This window comes from Passer domesticus, chromosome 8 (genome assembly GCF_036417665.1).
Source record: "Passer domesticus isolate bPasDom1 chromosome 8, bPasDom1.hap1, whole genome shotgun sequence".
Classification (NCBI taxonomy): Eukaryota; Metazoa; Chordata; class Aves; order Passeriformes; family Passeridae; genus Passer; species Passer domesticus.
This window is the reverse complement of record NC_087481.1, coordinates 3,412,383-3,430,185: the sequence shown is the minus strand read 5'-3', so window position 1 is coordinate 3,430,185 and position 17,803 is coordinate 3,412,383. Positions and strand designations below refer to the sequence as shown.

General features: G+C 50.8%; 1 long non-coding RNA gene across 1 annotated transcript; it reads right to left on the bottom strand.

Moving 5' to 3' along the window:
• Nucleotides 1–9,652: 9,652 nt before the first annotated feature.
• Nucleotides 9,653–10,560, bottom strand: LOC135305739 (uncharacterized). Its single transcript, XR_010366723.1, has 3 exons — nucleotides 10,415–10,560; nucleotides 10,095–10,302; nucleotides 9,653–9,778 (listed from the first exon to the last, which is right to left on the bottom strand). It is a non-coding gene; the product is annotated as an uncharacterized LOC135305739 (long non-coding RNA).
• Between the last annotated feature and the right edge of the window lie 7,243 nt (nucleotides 10,561–17,803).

Here is a 17,803-nt window from a genome sequence, read left to right as displayed (position 1 = left end):
ATGAGCCCCACTGAGTGTCAGTACAAAGCTCTCAAGGGACTCGTTAAAGCAGATAATTGGGGCCATGATTGCACAAACCTCTCACAGAGTCTGTATCAAAAGGGAAACACCAAGTACCTTAAAATAACTGAAGTACCTTGAAGTATTAATGAGCCCCAATGAGTGTTGTTACTGACAAAGCCTCTCCAGGGACTAATTACAGCAGATAATTGGAGGCCATGATTGCACAAAACTCTCAGAGAGTCCAAGGCAAAAGCCAAACCCAAAGTCCTTTGAAAAACCTGCAGTCCCTGGGACATTCAGGAGCCCCCAGGGCCATTGCTGAGCAAGGCTCCCCAGGGACTCCTTCCAGCAGATCCTTGAGGCCACTGGGATGTGGGCTAGGGAGGGATGCTGAGGGCAGGACAAGGGGCTGACAGTGCCCAGCCTGGCTGGGGCTGTGCCAGGAGGCCCCAGAGCCTCAGGACAAGGTGTCTCCTCCCAGCCCTTGGTGGCACAGACGCTGCTGTGCCCCAGGCCACCAAGACTTGGCTTCTCTTTGTCCCCACCTGTCATCACTGCCTCCAGTTCTCTGCTCTGCCTGGGGCCTGTGGACACTTTCTGAGTCGTGTACCTCAGTGGGACCCATTAAAAGTCCAAGAAACTTTGGAGTTGGATTCTGCCTTGGAGTTCTGGAGAGGTTTCTTCAGCTGCCTCTCAGGGACTGATGTTCAGGGCCTGAGCACAAAGCCCCAGAGGGTCATTAAAGTCCTGCTGCTGTGTCTGTGCTGCTGAGCTGGGCTGGGCTCCTGGCACAGAGGCAGCTCCTGGTAAGCAAGCAGAGCTTCAAAAGCACATTTCTCTTGATGAGCAGCTCTTCTGCCAGCCCAGCAGGGCTGGGGCACTGCCTGCAGCCAGCCCGGGCACAGCCCAGAGGCACAGAGAGCTTCAATCAGTCAGGGCTGGGAAGGTGCTGGGAAGTGCCTGGGGCAGAATCACTGCCAGCCCTTGGCACAGGAACCTCTGGCTGCAGGACAATGCAGCTGCAGCTCCTGGAGTGATCTCCTCAAGCTGGAACATCCCAATGCCTACGGACCCTGTGAGTACATTCTCTGATTGTCTCTTGTGCAGAGCAGCCCGGGGTGCCCAGGGCTGTCCTGCAGAGCAGGCTCCTGCAGCCCAGGGCGCTGTGCTGGGGCAGGGACTCTGCTGCCTGCCAGGGACAGCTCTCAGCTGGCCGGGGGAGCTGATACCAGCGCTGGGGAGAAGCTGTGGAGGGAAGGAGCCACCCTGAGCAGGGCAGGTGCTGCTGCTGAGAGGGGCTGGGTGGGGCAGGGCTGCTCCCAGCTCCAGAGCAGCCTGGGCACAGCTCCGGGGGACACTGCCCAAGGAAGGTAAGCCTGGCATTGCTGGAAAGATCAGGAGCTTTCCTTTTCCTGCTTGGAGAAGGATGGGAAAGTTGGGGTAAGGACAAAAAGATTTTTTATTTTGATACATTTTCATATATTCATAGCTCTGAAAATTACTATTATATAGTTTTAAAATTATAATCCTTACATCACTCTATTGAACTCTTTATTAAGTCAATTAAACAATTATTACATACTTCTTTAACTATAATCCATAATTATCTCTAGTACATTTCCTTACCTTTCTCCTTGAATTTAGAACAATAGGATGAATGTATAAATACATTCCTGATACTGTATAGTCTTATTATCAGGAAGAGGCCCTACTAGAAGAACATTTTGTTTTTTGACCAGAATGTGAGCAGTCACAACAAAAAGTGATGGCAAAGAAACCCTTGGACCAACTCCTATGAGTTGAGCAACTGTGTGTAACTGGGGAAACAGAATCTCCTATTGGATGTTTCTGTTAAACATCCTAATTAATCCACCTTAATGAACTGTTGAAATCAGTTGTGCCCAATCCCCACTTGGACACCTGAAATCTTCCAATAAATGTCTGGTTTTTTCCTTTACTGTTCTAAACACCTTTGCAAGATTTTTTTTTCTCTTCTGATTAGAGACAACAGGGGAATGAGAGAAGGAGACCAGGAATTGTAATTCCAGAATCACAAAACATTCTGAGTTGAATGGGACACACAGGATCATCAAAGCAGTGTTTGAACATTTACAGAGACTCCGGAACTGTAACTTTGGCTGGTCAGTCTCTCTGCTGGGAGCCTCCCAAACGGCCCTCAGCCCTGGACAGCAGCAGCATCACCTCTGCAGGGCCCAGCAGGGCTCTCCTGAGCTGCCCTTGCCCACCTGCACACGCAGCCTGCCCCAGCCAGGGCCCGGCACACAGGCAGGTTTCTGTAGGGCCGGGGCCAGGGCACACAGGGTGGGATGGGCTCTGTGAGCGCTGGCAGGGACAAGGCTCCTCTCAGGAGGGAATGTCCAGGCCCAGGGAGATGCTCAGGGAAGGAGAGGGGGCTGAAGAGAGCAGTGCTGGGGCAGGAGGGCACTGTTGGTGTGTGGGAGGTGCCGGGCACAGCTGGGCACAGGGAGCACTGTCCTGAGTGCCTGGCTGTCTCTGCCCTGCCCTCTCAGGCACAACACCACAACATCTTCTCTTGTTTCTGCCTTGCCCTGATATTGTCACTGTTATCTGCTGCTCTCAGGGAGGCTCTGGCATTTGCAGCAGCTGAGTCAGGCACTGCCCTTGGCATTCCTGCCAGACAGGGCTGTCCATGGGAATGGGGTGTCCAAGCTTCCCTGGGACCTGTGGGGCTGTGGGCAGAGCAGTCCATGGGAAAGGGGAATGAGCTGAGCCCCCTCCCTGAGATCCCATCATGGGCACAGCCAGGGATCTCCTAGCTGTGCCCTTCCAAGCTCTGAGCTGCCCTCCTGGGTGCAAATCTGTGCCAGAGGCCCTGGCAGTTCCCTGAATGTCCCATGGGGAAGGGCAGAGCTGCCACAGCTGAGGAAATGCTGCTGGGTTTGCCAAGGGAGCCGTGAATGTCCTTGGCAAAAGGGGGTGCTGAGACCTTGCCCAGAGATCTTTAGGGAGGCTGAAACATTCAGGGATCCCTCTGCTCTGGGCAGGGTCTGGTTTATCCCAGGCTGACCCAGGATTGTGACTGTGCTCTGATTGCAGCCAAAGGTGCAAAGCCAGGGCAGTTGGGAACAAGCCCATCCAGCCCCTCACCTTCCCTCAGCCTCTCCCATCCCTCAGTGGCAAACTCTGAGTGCAACAGAAATGCTGGGGATTTCTGACCTCAGAGAGCCAGGAATCATGTGTGGGTAGGAAAACAATTCCTTATAGCAACTCCTGATATCTATTTCCTTTAGAACTGTGATCGCAGATGCAACCAAGCCTTTCTGCATTAGGAGAGATTTCCCTGATAAATCCTGAATATCCAGCCTTGTCCATCTGCCACATGGCCACAAACTGAGGGCAGTGGGGCAGGGAAGGCTCCTCCAGAGCCCCCACACACAGCCCTGGCTGTTCCTGGCACACTCAGCCAGCACAACTGGAGCTCAGGCAGGGACGTGGGGGAAGGTTTTCCCTGAGCAGGAACAAGGGTGTGTGAGTCCCAGCAGGACAGGCTAAAGGGGATGGTCCAGGACTGGCTCGGAGCAGCCTCTCCTGACTTGGCACTGTCCTTTCTCCATGAACAGGTCCCCATGTGCAGCACCAGCAAATGTCCAACAGCAGCTCCATCAGCCACTTCCTCCTGCTGGCACTGGCAGACACACGGCAGCTGCAGCTCCTGCACTTCTGCCTCTTGCTGGGCATCTCCCTGGCTGCCCTCCTGGCCAACGGCCTCATCATCAGCGCCGTAGCCTGCGGCCACCACCTGCACACGCCCATGTTCTTCTTCCTGTTCAACCTGGCCCTCAGCGACCTGGGCTCCATCTGCACCACTGTCCCCAAAGCCATGCACAATTCCCTCTGGCACACCAGGAACATCTCCTACACAGGATGTGTTGCTCAGCTCTTTTTCTTTCTGTTCTTCATCTCAGCAGAGCTTTCCCTCCTGACCATCATGTGCTACGACTGCTACGTGTCCATCTGCAAACCCCTGCACTACGGGACCCTTCTGGGCAGCAGAGCTTGTGCCCACATGGCAGCAGCTGCAAGGGCCAGTGCCTTTCTCTATTCACTGCTGCACACGGCCAATACATTTTCCCTGCCCCTGTGCCATGGCAATGCCCTGGGCCAGTTCTTCTGTGAAGTCCCCCAGATCCTCAAGCTCTCCTGCTCCAAATCCTATCTCAGGGAACTTGGGCTCATTGTGTTTTCAGTCTCCTTAGCAATTGGCTGTTTTGTGTTCATTGTTTTCTCCTATATGCAGATCTTCAAGGCTGTGCTGAGGATCCCCTCTGAACAGGGACGGCACAAAGCCTTTTCCACCTGCCTCCCTCACCTGGCTGTGGTCTCTCTGTTTATCAGCACTGCAGCATTTGCTCACCTGAAACCCCCCTCAATCTCCTCCCCATCCCTGGATCTCTCAGTCTCTGTTCTGTACTCAGTGGTGACTCCAGCACTGAACCCCCTCATCTACAGCCTGAGGAACCAGGAGCTCCAGGATGCCCTGCAGAAAATGATGACCCTATCTTTTCAGGGACAATAAAGTCCGTCTTTTCTGCTCCAGAACATTCAGAATGTAACTCCTTACAATCTTGGCCTTTATTTTTCTATTTGTCAATTTTTTCATTGGGACCTTTTCTTATTCTTTTTTCCTGTGTTTAAATTTTTTTTTATACAATATTGTAGTACTACTCTGAGTATTTCTACATGAACATCTACTTTTCTTTTGTAACACAAAGACCTTCAGGAGGCTTGTTCCCTGTGCATTTGAATAAAAACCAGTGGCTGTCCTGAGCTGTGTCTCCAAGGCATTTCCTCAGCCCTTCTCTGGCTCTGCAGGGGCAGTGCCTATGAGCAGAGGTGGAGGGAAGGGGCTCCCAGCACAGCAGCATGGCCAGGGACGATGGCCCTGCCTCTTTCCACATCTGCTCTGCCCAACTCCACACTCCCCTTCCCAGCCCTGCTGTGGGTGCGAGGCCGGAGTGCTCTGGCAGCTTGGTCACTGTCCTGCTGCGTGTCCGTGCTGTGCCCTCAGGCAGGGACAGGCCATGGGCACTGCTGGGACACAGCTGGGCTCCAGCACAGCAGCTCCACCAGCAAAGGGCATCTCCTGAGGGCAGGGCAGGAAGGCTTTGCTCCCATCCAGAGTCACTCTCAGGACTCTCAAGAGGCTCCTTGTGTTCCTTGTTCTCCCAGGGCTCAGTGGGATGAGATCAGGGTCTCACTGGGGCCGTCCGGGGACTCAGGTCTGGGTCAGGTTTTGCTTGTGGGTGGCCAGTGCCCATCAGATGGTGAATGGTCTGTGCTGAACCTTCCTGGGGCTCTGCAGCTTGTGCCAGGGCTGATGGCAGGGGAAGGTTTGTCTGGAGGGCCTTGGGAGCTGCCAGGAGAACACAGGGGACCTGCAGGGACAGTGTGTGCCAGGGACCAGCAGGGAGTGGAGCTCACTGGGCACAGGCCTGGCCAGGCTGGGCTCACCCCGAGACCAAGGACTGAATGTCTGCTGTGAGCCAGGAGAGCTCTGCAGCCCAGGGACACAGCAGGCCCAGGGAAAGGAGTCTGGGCACTGCCTGCTCTGACCCTCAGGGAACTCCCCCAGGAGGATCCAGGGCAGCCCCAATCCCCTCTGGCAGCCCTGGCACAAGGCAGGCACCTCTGAGCCCCCTCCATGCCCCGCAGAGCCTGTGTGGGAGGGGGTCAGTGCAGGGGGCACCATCAGCTGCCTCTGTGTGCCAGGCTGAGCAGCAGAGCCCAGCAGAGGCAGCCCAGGGCCCCGGGCAGCACAGCCCCCGTGCTCTGCAGAGCAGCAGCCCCAGCTCGGGGCTCTGGGCACCAGGGCAGGGGCTGCAGCAATGGCTGCTGGGGCCAGCACAGACGTGTTCCCCTGGGACAGGCTTTGGGGGCAGCTGGCATGGGCCAGGAGCAGAGCAGGAGCCCGTGGGTGTGCAGAGGAGCCCTGGCAAGAGGCTGGCCTGTCCCTGGGCCAGCAGGAGCTGCCTGAGGAGCCCCGGGGCCAACTCTGCTGCTGGGCTGGGCAGCGGGGCTGGCCCTGGGGCTGCAGGAGCTGCCCGAGCTGAGCATCTGCTGAGCATTCTAGACCCAGAGTGGCTGTCCCTGACCTCCAGTGCCTGAGGTTCCTGCTGCAGGTCCAGATCTGACTGTGCTGCTTGGCTGGGCTGGGGCAGGGAAAGGCTGAACTGGGCAGTGCCAGGGAGAGGAAAATGATGGACCCCTGTCCCCACGAGTTCCCACAGTGTCAGAATGGGCTCCATGGTTCCATGAGGCCCCAGGGTCAGGGGTCACAATGGCCCCTTGGCTTCGTTAAGCCCCACCGGGTCACAATGTCACAGGAGGCCCTGCAGTGTCACAAGGGCCCCTTGGCTCTGTGGAGCCCACAGGGTCAGTTTTGCCAGTGGGCAGGGTCAGCACCAAAGACACAGACAGCAGCTGAAGGAATTGTGTCATTTATATAAGGTAAATCTGCAAAAATTACAAAAGTAAAGCACATAATTATTAGAAAATAATTACAATAGGAGCAGCTCAGCAATGCACTCAATCATCACCACCAAAGATCAAAGATTGCCTGCAGTGATTAAGAAAGATCCAATACCAGTTCCCCTCAGCCTTTACCATCCCCCAGATCCACACAGCAGCTGGGGGAAGCTGTCCCAGCCAAGGGCTGCAGAGCCACTCCTGGACACTGGGAATTCCTGCAGGTGCCTCCAGCCACAGGTGAGGCTCCAACCTCGCTGTGAGAGGGCCCAGCTCTGACAGTGCTGAATGAACAAACTGACAGCACTTCTAGTGTGGGAACATCTGGTTTCGTCCTCCTCTTGAGTTCCTCCCAAACCCTGTCCAGGGCCCAAGGAGGAACCAAGGGAGGTGACTTTGACCATTCAGCCTCAAACAAGGCCAGATGGGGCCTTGTCTGATTTCTAAATACAGAAAGGTAAATCCATATTTTACCAATGATCACATACAGAGATCATACTGCTAATAATTATTCATTAATGAGCAGATACAAAGATAACCTTTGTTTGGAAGGTTCATCTAGAGGTCAGCTTGGCCCAGGGCCTGCTGTTCAGGCCTCACTCAGGGCCTGGTGTTGAGGACGCAGGACTTCAATCATTACTTTAACCTGCAGATGAACTACAACCTTCTTAACAACTCTTTCAACAACACAGTTTAGATTTAGGAATTAGGCATAAAGGCATTGCCTCTTGTTTTTCAATTAAGTGCTGTTCAAATTCATTACTCAGAGATATAATTCGTATTTCTTATAAAACAGCCTTAAATAGTTGTTATTCTCCGTTATTTTATCAAATGTCCCTTTTTTTTTTGAGACTGTGTCTCTTTCTAGACAAGTCTCAGTACCTCATTTCCAGCACAAGGTGTCACAACAACTCTAACATGGAATCATAACACACCAAGTGCTCACACTGCAATGATGACACACTGCCACAAATTCATTTCAGAGCAGCCTCCAATTTGGCAGCCATGAAGCCTATACCAGCAAGAAAAATTTTCTTCTTGCTGCCACTCTTCTACTGCCTTTTCTGACAAGGTGATTCCTGATTGTTGGCCTTCAAATGCAGCACTGATAGCAGTGCAACATTCATGTCCCATAAGAGCCCAGGTTCCTCCCTTGTTGAGATGAACTCTCTGTGTGTAGAGACACAAGGCTTGGCTCCATGTTTCTCAGAAAGCTGATTTATTATGTTATGATATATTAAAATACTACATTAAAACTATACTAAAAGAACGGAGATAAAAGATCATCGGAAGGCTACAAAGAAAAAGAATAGAATAGAATGCATAACAAAATCTTGTGACTGCTCACAGCCTCGACACAGGTGGCTGTGAATGGTCATCAAGTGAAAACAATCCACATGGATCAGTGGAAGATGCACCTGTTGCATTCTACAGCAGCAGATAGTTATTGTTTACATTTCTTTCCTGAGGCCCTCAGCTCTCAGGAGGGGAAAAATCCTAGCAAAGGATTTTTCATAAAATATCATAGCTACAAACAGGCTCAGCACAGAGGTGGCTGTTGCAGGTGCCCAGGTTTGGAGGGAAGGCTGCAGCTCCTGGGGATGTGTTGGTGTGGGGCTATAAGGTTTGTGCTGGGTCCCTGGAGCAGTGGGAACACCCCACAGGGAGATGCACATCAGGAAATGGGTGCAGAAAGGGCCTGAAGTGTGACCAGCTTTGGTGAAGGGTTCCATAGGAAATAATATTTGTACTGAAATTTCGGACAATTTGAGGCTCCTTCTCATATCCTTTGCTCGACGAACATTCCCCCTTTGCAAGAGCTTGGGGAATCCTGAGCTCACACAATGAAAATCCCTGATCATTATATCTCTTTTCTCTTTTCTGATGTTGTCATCCCAGCAGGAGTCAGAGGAAGAGAATATGTGTGACCTGCCTGGCTTTAACGTTGTGCCAGGAACAATGCCATGGGGAAGCTGGTCAGAGGAGCATCTGAGAAGTGTGTGGTACATCAGTGATGTCCTACTACTGATCTTTGCACAGAGATGAAAACTTGTCAGTTTGCATGGCCTGAATGTCTGGCTCTGGACATTCTGCATTACACAAGATGTGCTGAGCTCATCTGGCTCTGAAATATCATCTCTGCACCTTAGCCAGGAACAGCATCAGAGTTCTGAACAGATTCATCAAATTCAGTCAAAAGCCAGAAGCAAAACCTTGGCAATACACATCAGTGGCAGGTGAGGAGACCAAAAGCTTCCATTCTTGTTCTTGCAGAATGCATTCAGCGATAAAAAAATCCTCTCTCTTGGCATTAAAATACTTTACTTTCAGCTCTGCCCCAGACTATCAGTGTCAAGTATTTCTCTGGGTGCTTGGGGATAGGTTCTCCCCCTGGAGCTCTCTGCAGGTTGGTGCTAATTCAAGATGTTCCCTCAGGTTCAGATGTTTTGCTGCCTAAGCAGAGTGTGCAGAACAGGGATTACAAGCACTGACATTTGCTGTGCTAGAAAGTGCAAGGGACACATTTGTGCCAATGAAGGTCACACCTTGAACTAGGAGGATCAATTCTTGTTGTGCTCAGCAGAGTCTGGGGACAGAGGGGGTTTCCAAAGGAAATCTTGGTCCATGTGGGGCTGAGGCTCCCTCCAGGCTGGCTCCAGCCCCTCAGGGTGCCCAGGAGCAGGGCTTGTCCACAGCCCAGTGCTCCCTCCTTAGCCCTGGGGCTGCCCAGGGAAGAGCCATGGCTGAGGCTCTGCAGGAGCACACAGGCTCAGCCCTGCTCCAACATGGGATCCATGGGCCAGGGCATGCTGGGCTTTGCTCCTACAGCTCCCAAGTGTGTCCAGAGAAACTGCAAGGAGAGGCTCACCTCTGTCAGTGGGACCCCTCTGTGCACAGGGACCCCCACTCCTGGGGTGGCTGTGCCAGGGACCTCCAGCCCTGGGAACCTGGAGCAAGTGGAAACTACAACTTTGCAAAATGCTGCCTGTGCCTGAAGCAAATGCAAGGAGAACTGGGGTGTGAAAAATAAAATTTGTTTATTACAGAAGAACAGCAGGAAAAATACTGAACATATTTACATTGTAAGAACATTTGTAACAACAACAATCGATAGAACATATAGACATAAAAACCTACCTAACAAAAATATCTGAAATGTATTTACAGAAGTCAAAAATAGCCCTAAAATCTACATTCTAAAGAACAACAACAAACTGTAGAACATATATACAAAGGTTGGCGTCTCTGTCTGTGCTGTCCATCGCACCTGGAAGAAAAGCAAATGCCATGGTCACTCCAGTCAGGCACAGAGGGCTCTTGCATGTGCCCCCAGGCTGGCCATGCTGGCCCAGCAGCAGGACTCTGCTACCAGAACTGAGCCTGGCTGGGTCTGGGATGGAGCTTGTGTGGAGCAAAGCAGGCACAGGACAGGCTGCGGATGGCCACCAGAATCCAGTGCCCTGGGTACAATGTCCCTGAGCAGGGAGCACCCAGCCCAGCCGCAGCCTGGCAGCAGGAGACCCACTCTGCCTGTCCTGCTGCTGGCATTGCTCTTCATCCCAAGATCAGGGCCTCTTCCTCACCTTTTTAATCAATATCCATGTCCTCAATGGACTCTTCCATATCCACATCCATCTCTTCTTCCTCATCCACATACACGTCCATCTCTTCTTCCTCCTCCACATCCACATCCATCTCTTCCTCTCCAGGGTCTTCTCCGTCTATTTCCATCTTCTCCTCCATATCAATCTTTGTATCTACCTCCATCTCCTCCTCTCTGTCTGGGACAGCCTGCAGAGGTAGCAAAACCTCAGAGTGGGGTCCCTGTCCCACTCCATCCCCACAGAGCTCCAGCCCACCCGGGCAGGTGGGGGATGTCCACCTCCATGGAATGGCACCATACCATCGTCAGGAGAAATGGGAGCATCCTGCAGGGCTGGATGATGAAATCCAGACACTAAGGATCTTTCAGGACTGAAAGGGTTATCAGGGGGCAGGTGAAAAGCAGAGTGGGCAGGAGCACGGTGAAGAGCATGCGAACACAATGAACAACGGTTGTGTTGTGCCCTTTGCTGGGCGCTGGACGTTCCAGCTGGAGCGTGGGCTGTGACATCACAGTTCCCAGGCTCCATCTGAAGTGGACACTGGAGACCATGGAATGATGGAGTCCCTGAATGGTTGGGCTTGCAAGGGAGCCTGAAGAACAACATCTTGTTCCCAGCTGAGCAGTCTTCCCCCAGAGCATGCTGCTCAGAGCCCTGTTGCCAAGGATGGGGCATGCACAGCCTCTGTGCACAGCCTGGGCCAGTGCCCCACCACCCCCAGTGGAAAAGAGCAGCTTCCTTAGATGCAGCTTCAATCAACCTGCTGCAGTTGAAAGCCATCCCCCCTTGTCCTGTCACCACAGGCCCTGCTGAACACTCTGTCCACTTCTTTCCTGCAGGACCCTTCCAGTCCTGCACAGCCACAGTGAGGTCTCCCAGTGTCTCCTCTCTCCAGGCTGAGCATCCCCAGCCCCACTTGCCCAGCAGTCAGTCACATCAGGGCCAGTCAAGGCTGCAGGGTAGCAAATAGCATCAGGAACTGAGAGATGCAAGCTTTAGACCCAGGTTTGCCTCTAAATGTTCAAAATTAATAACAGCGGAGAGGAAGATGGTGGGACACTAGTTCTGTTCTAACTGGTGATTTCTTTTTGTTCTTTTCTGTCATTCTGTCCCAGGTTTTTCTGTTTGAAAGGAAGCTTGGCACAATGTCCATTGTCTTCTCCATTTGTGAAAGACCAAGCGGAGTCTGGGCAGGCTGATATGCAGAGCAAAGCCTGGAAATATACTAGTGATCCTGAGCCTGGGGGATGCAGCTAAACCCAGCCAAAAGCAATTTCTGGAAAGCTGATCCTGGTTTACATTATCTTGAGTTTGGCTTTGCCAACTTCACCAGTCATTTATGAAATACCAAAAAAAAACTCAAACCAAATCAGACAAAAACCCAGTCAATTAAACAAACAAACCCATGAAGCAAACCAATCAAACAAATAGATAAAAAACCCCAAATAAAACCAAAGGAAATGAGGAGTTAGTATTAGTTGTGAGGATAGCACAGCAGGCAAATGGCTGCTTGCCACAGGATCACCATCAAAAGCCACATAGAACAGCTGCTCCAAAATATAGCCAAGAGGAGAAAAAGAAAAAGTGATCCATGCCAACTTTGGGGGCAACTCCACATTCAGGTGAAGGATGAGCACGCAATGGTACAGATCCAGCATTGCCCACCCTCCAGGCTGCTGTTTGCTCCTGGTGAAAGACCCTTGCAGGACTGTGGCCCCTCTCAGTGCAGTGTCAGTCACTCCCAGAGCTCTCAGCTGAGCCACTGGCATTTGCAGAGTGACATCCAGGCACAATCCTGCTGCCTGCTGAGCACCTGTGGAAGACCCTGAGCATCTTCATGCCTAGGACCACAAACCAGCTCAGGCTTTCTCTCAACTGCTTTTCAAGGGGGGTTGGTTTCCATATCCCGTGAGATCTGCTCATCCTTCAACATGTATGACTTGATGTACAATGATGCATTTGGGTTCCTTCCTTCCTCCTGTGTGCCAGTGAGAAACCATCCATGGGAATGGAGGACATTGTGTGCAGGGAAATTGATTCCTGGCTTGCCATTTTGCTTCACTGTCACTCAGCCGAATGTGGTCCTTATCTAAGAAAGACTTAGAACTTGCAACAAGTGATAAATTAACCTGCTCCACTCTCCTTAGCATGGGTATGATGAGTGTTAAGGAAAGCAGCGAGCGCTTGCCAGGATGGGAGCTTGTTCTTTGCCAGGGAGGAGGGAGAAAATCTTGCTTGGAGTAAAGAAAGCAACTCTGCTTCCCCAGGAAGAGAAGCAATTAAACATGTGAGTGCTGCATGGGATGATTTGCACAAGGATTGTCTACTATGCAGGAATGTTCCCAATAAACCATGCTTCTCCTGACCTTTATTTTTCTGGGTTTCCACCACATGGTAGAAGAGTCTCTCAATGAAAAAAATCAAAACATCTTGTGGGGAGACGTTTTTTCATTTCTTCAGACTTCCTCTTTCTTTTGTTCCCTCCAGAGCTCTCACTTCATTTCTGCTGTTGTTTGGAGCACGTGCTTCCCTCTTTCCTGATGCCCTGGGCTTCTTTTGGCTCTGGGTGTCATGGACACTCTTAATTGTGGATTTTTTCCCCTTCATCTACTTGTGATCTCCAGCCCTGGGAACCTGGAGCAAGTGGAAACTACAACTTGGCAATATGCTGCCTGTGCCTGAAGCAAATGCAAGGAGAACTGGGGTGTGAAAAATAACTTTTGTTTATTACAAAAGAACAGCTGCAAAAATACAGAAGATATTTTCATTGTAAGAATATTTGTAACAACAACAATCGATAGAACATATATACAGAAAAACCTATCTAACAAAAAATATATGAAACGTATTTACAGAAGACAAAAAGCCCTAAAACCTATATCCTAAAGTCAACATCAAAGTGTAAAACGTATGTACAAAAATGTGGCATCTTGCCGGGGTCGGCTGTTGCTTGTCTCTGCCCCAGCACGGGAAAAAGTGGTTCTGGGTAGGCCGCGCTCTCGAAGAAGGAGTCTGGACTCTTGCTTTCGGTCTTCAGTCGAGTTTATTATTTCTTATCTACAAAGATTTTCTGTCTGTTCAGCCGAGGTCTGTTCAGCAGGACAGCCAAAGGCACTCTCCCCCGCCCACGAGGCGGTTGTCTCTTTTATAATGAAAATTACGTATTCGATATTTACCTTTACTTCCCAATACTTTCTGCCCTTGTTGGCAAGTGTCCTCTTTCTATGAACCAATCCACACATGCCAACATCATCCTGAAAATGGATGCCAAGGAGAAGAAAGAAGAAGGACAGGGCACACCCAAATTCCTCCATCTTGGGACTCCTGATCCATGTACAGAATTCTAGACCCCCCTGTACAACACATAAAACCCCCTTGTACAGTGCATTCTAACTTAAGTTCTAACAAGTGAATAACATCCCCTCACCATTCAGACCTGAAATTCTCTCATCTCCTCACCTTCAGGTGTCATTTCTTTAAAAGGATCAAAGTCAAGCCACCAGGTACTTTTGGCAACATTCCAGGGTCTCCGAGCCCCCCAAGGGTTGTCTCGGTAGCTCTGGACATCCGGAGTGATGTACTGAGCTCCCACATCTCCCCCTTCTGTTTGCACCAAAAGCACCCTCTTTACAACTCGACTCATGACACCCCGCACACACAAAAGAATGCATGGGATTACAATCAAGAGGACTATGAGAATCACCAAAATTTTTAAAACCCTATCTTTCTGACTAAATATCACCATTTTCCACCCAAAGTTTTTCAGAAAACCCCCCAAAGTCTTTTATTCTTCTGTTTCTTCTAGATTATTGCTTGTAGTTTGAGTCTCCTCCTCTGTCTGAGTACTTGTCTCTCTGTTTCCGGGATCTGTGTTCTTTTGTTCTTGAGTTCGAAACGGCTTCACGTGTCGTGCCGACACCCACTTCGGACCTTGCTCTGTGGAAACACAAGCGAAACCCTTGCCCCAAGTGATTAGTTTGAAAGGACCTTCTATCTGTCCTGATTCTGGGTTTCTGACCAAAACTAAAGGATTCTCCCTTAATCTTGCCTGTGAACTATTTGAGAAATGTCTCAAGATTGGAGGATTGGGTTCTGAGGATGAACTATTTAGGAAAATCAACACATACAATGCTTTATTTAGTTTCATGTGTGGCGTCGCCTCTGGCTCCCCCCTCCTCTGTCTATCTAGAAGGGATTTTAAGGTATGGTGTGTTCTTTCAATGATTGCTTGACCTGTGGGTGTGTGTGGAATACCAAAGGTATGTCTGACACCCCATTTTTTCAAAAATTTGTCAAGCACCCTGCCTGTATAAGTTGGACCATTATCTGTTTTTATTTCCTGAGGCACGCCCAATGACGCAAATGCTTGTAGAAAGTGTCGACAAGCATGGTCTGCTGTTTCTCCTGCATGTGCTGAAGCAAAGACTGCTCCCGAAAATGTATCAACTGAAACATGAACATTTTTGAGCCTCCCAAATGAGGGATATTTTGTGACATCTGTTTGCCATAGTTGAAGACTTTCCAGTCCTCGTGGATTGACCGCTCCTGTTGAGGCTGGCAGCTGTACAAGTTGACAATCTGGACAAGCATTGATGATCTCTCTCGCCTGAGTTTTTGTGAGACGAAAGGATTCCATCAATGCATGTGCATTCTGATGAAAAAACTATGACTTAATTTTGCCTGCTCAAAAATGTCTGGGAGTGTCTGTGAAATGGGCATTGTCAACCTGTCTGCTTGAGCATTCCCCTCTGCTAAAAATCCTGGAAGTGTTGTGTGAGCTCTGATGTGTGTGATAAAATATTCATGTTCCCTATTTTCCAACAAAGTTTTCATGCTCACCAAATATGAATACAATACTTCATTGTTGGCCTCTTTCAAGAGTGAACCTTCCAAGCGTCTGACTACCCCCGCGACATATGCGGAATCCGTAATCAAATTGAGAGGTTGTTCAAACAACTGAAATGCTCGAGTGACTGCTGCCAATTCCACAATTTGTGGAGAACCCTGAATCATCCTCACATCCGAGTCCCATTTCCCTGTTTCTGAGTTCACCCATGTGATCACTGACTTGTGTGTCTTCCCTGAGCCATCAGTGAATACTGTGATCCCGTCTAGAGGTTCTTCACTTATTCTTGGCTTTGCCCTATAACATATTTGTGACTGCAGCACTCTGTGTTGTGGAAAATGAATTGTGCAAGTTCCTGGGAAAGCTAACAATGCAATTATTAAATCTTTTGATTTCTGCATCGCCCATTTAAAATAATCTTTTTTCAATGGTAAATGAATGATTGAAAATTCTCGTCCTGCCATTGTCAACAATCTTGTTCTCCCCTTGATGATGATTTGCGCCATCATTTCTAGATCTGTAAGAATTGTTTTTGAAGGCCTGTGTCACTGTCCTCTTGGTGGATTGTTTTTCTTTTGGATGGTTGCAAGAATTTCATTCTGCTGTTGAAATATTTTGTCCAGCATCTCTTCTTCTGATCGCTTTCCCGAGTGTTCTCTCAGCTGGTTTTCCCACTCTCCTCTCAATTCATCTCTCACGATTGATGCAACATGCTGAGGTGTTCCCACCTTGCTGCATGCTTCCACCATCTCTGCCAAGGATGGTCTTCCTGGCATTGCAGTGATGACCCGTTGGCAATCCGGGTTGGCATTGCCGAATGCGAGACTTTCCAAGAGTGGTCGCTTCGCAGCTTCGATGCTCACCTGCCGATCCACCGCTTGCGTGAGTCGATCTATGAATGATGAATATGGTTCTGTGGGACCTTGCCTGATGGTTGAAAATGGGACATCTGGAACTCCTGCTGGAGCGATCTGCAAGATCGCTTTCCGCGCCGCTTCCTTGATGTCATTCAACACTCGCCTTGGAAGACGTACCGCTTGTTCTGCTGGATTGTCATCTGGAGGATCTCCTGCCAACTGTGCTTCAGTGAGGTTTGCGTTTGGCCCGCCTTGATAATTGTTCCTCAACTCTGTGAGATATCTTCGCCATCTTCTTTCCCAGATGAGATTCTGCGTGTCTGTGAGAATCATTGACACAAGGCTTCGAATATCAAATGGCGTCAGGTCATACATGTTAAATGTCCCCCTCAGGAGCTGTTTAAAGTATGGTGAATCCAGTCCATTGCGTTGAACAGCTCTCGCTAAGTCTTTGATCACATCGTGATTCAATCTTTCCCACCTTGGATTCTGCCCCTGCGCATCATATGTCACTGGCATTGTCAAATCTCCTGATCCTTGCAGCAAAGCTTCTTCTGTCAGTTCCTTTTTGACTTGTTTCCAATCCACCATTTTCATTGGATGTTCCTCTTCTTCCTGTAGAAATTCTTTTGGCAATTGCATGCATAGTGGAGTCTTCGATGTCAACAGTGATTGTTTTTCAAACAGTCTTTGACTCGAGGTCTTTGGCCTCGCTCCTGACTTAAATAAGGAATTTGAAACTCTTGTGTCTGCACCCTTTTCATCGCATCGAATGATGGCATATATCCTTTCCTTGCTTCTGCTGCTGAGAACATCCATGCCGGAATTCCCTCTGATGCTGCGATTCGTATCACGTCTTCTTCTTGCCCTTGATCCTCGTATAATGTATCTTTAAGTTCTAACTGTGGTACTGTTTTCTTTGACGTTGCCTTCCCTTTATATGTTGTTGAAAAAAACTGCTGCATGGTTGCAGTCCTGCCACGAGATAACGTTGTGGCTCTGCCCTTCATTTCGGTCATCCCCCCACTGGGTTGCCTGGACAGGTGCGATGACGTCACGAGCTCGATCGGCTCCTCAGCCACATCGATTGGCTGCAGCAGTTGTGTTTGTGGAACCTGAGCCTGCACGGATTTTGACTGAGCCAGCAATGGAGGTTGAACACCTGAGCACCGCCCTGAGATGGGAGTGGTCTGAACCACAGGGGTTGGGATCGAGGAAACTGGAACCGGAGAAGGGGTGGAGCCCCGGGATACGGAGCCCCGAGATCGGCCCCTCCTCGCCCGAGACGTCACGGAGGATCGGACCCGCCCCCGACCGCGCTCCGCCCGCACTTTCCGCGTGTGCGCTTTTTTGGGAATGCTTCCCGTCTCCCCTGGACTGACGTCACTGTCTCCGCCCCGCTCCCCTTCTGATGTCTCCTCCCCAGTGTCTGTCCCCGACTCCTCCCTCTCTGATGCTGTGTCCACACCCCGTCCCCGTGTGTACGATCCCTGCTTCGCCCGTGCCCGTGTTTGCTCCGCGATGCAAGCTGACCGCCGCGGTTCGACTTCCGGGTCCTGCGTCACCACCGTGCGTCCCCTACGTCTACTTACGGGTGCTGCTCGGAGTTCCGCGGCTGCTCTGAGCTTGTTCCCCGCGTCTGACGTGGACGCTGAGATTTGGGAGCCCTTCCCGGATGTCCCGCGTGTCTCGCCCCCCGCGTGCGTCTTTGGCATGGCGCCCGCCAAGGCCGCCACCCCCGGTGTGGGTCCCCCAAAACCCGTGCCAAAACTCGTGTTCCCCACCGCTTCCGCGCCCCCCCCGCCGGTCGCGACCGCCGCCGTCGCCGCCGCGCCGCCGCGAGAAAGCGTTTCCCCATCCCCCTTCAATCCCCCGCGGACCCCCCTTCCCGATTCTTCCGCCTCCCCCGCCCCTTCGTTCCCCGAGATTCGAAATTCAGGAACAATCGTCCCCGACCCCTCGATCTCGCTGGGTGAAGATCTTAG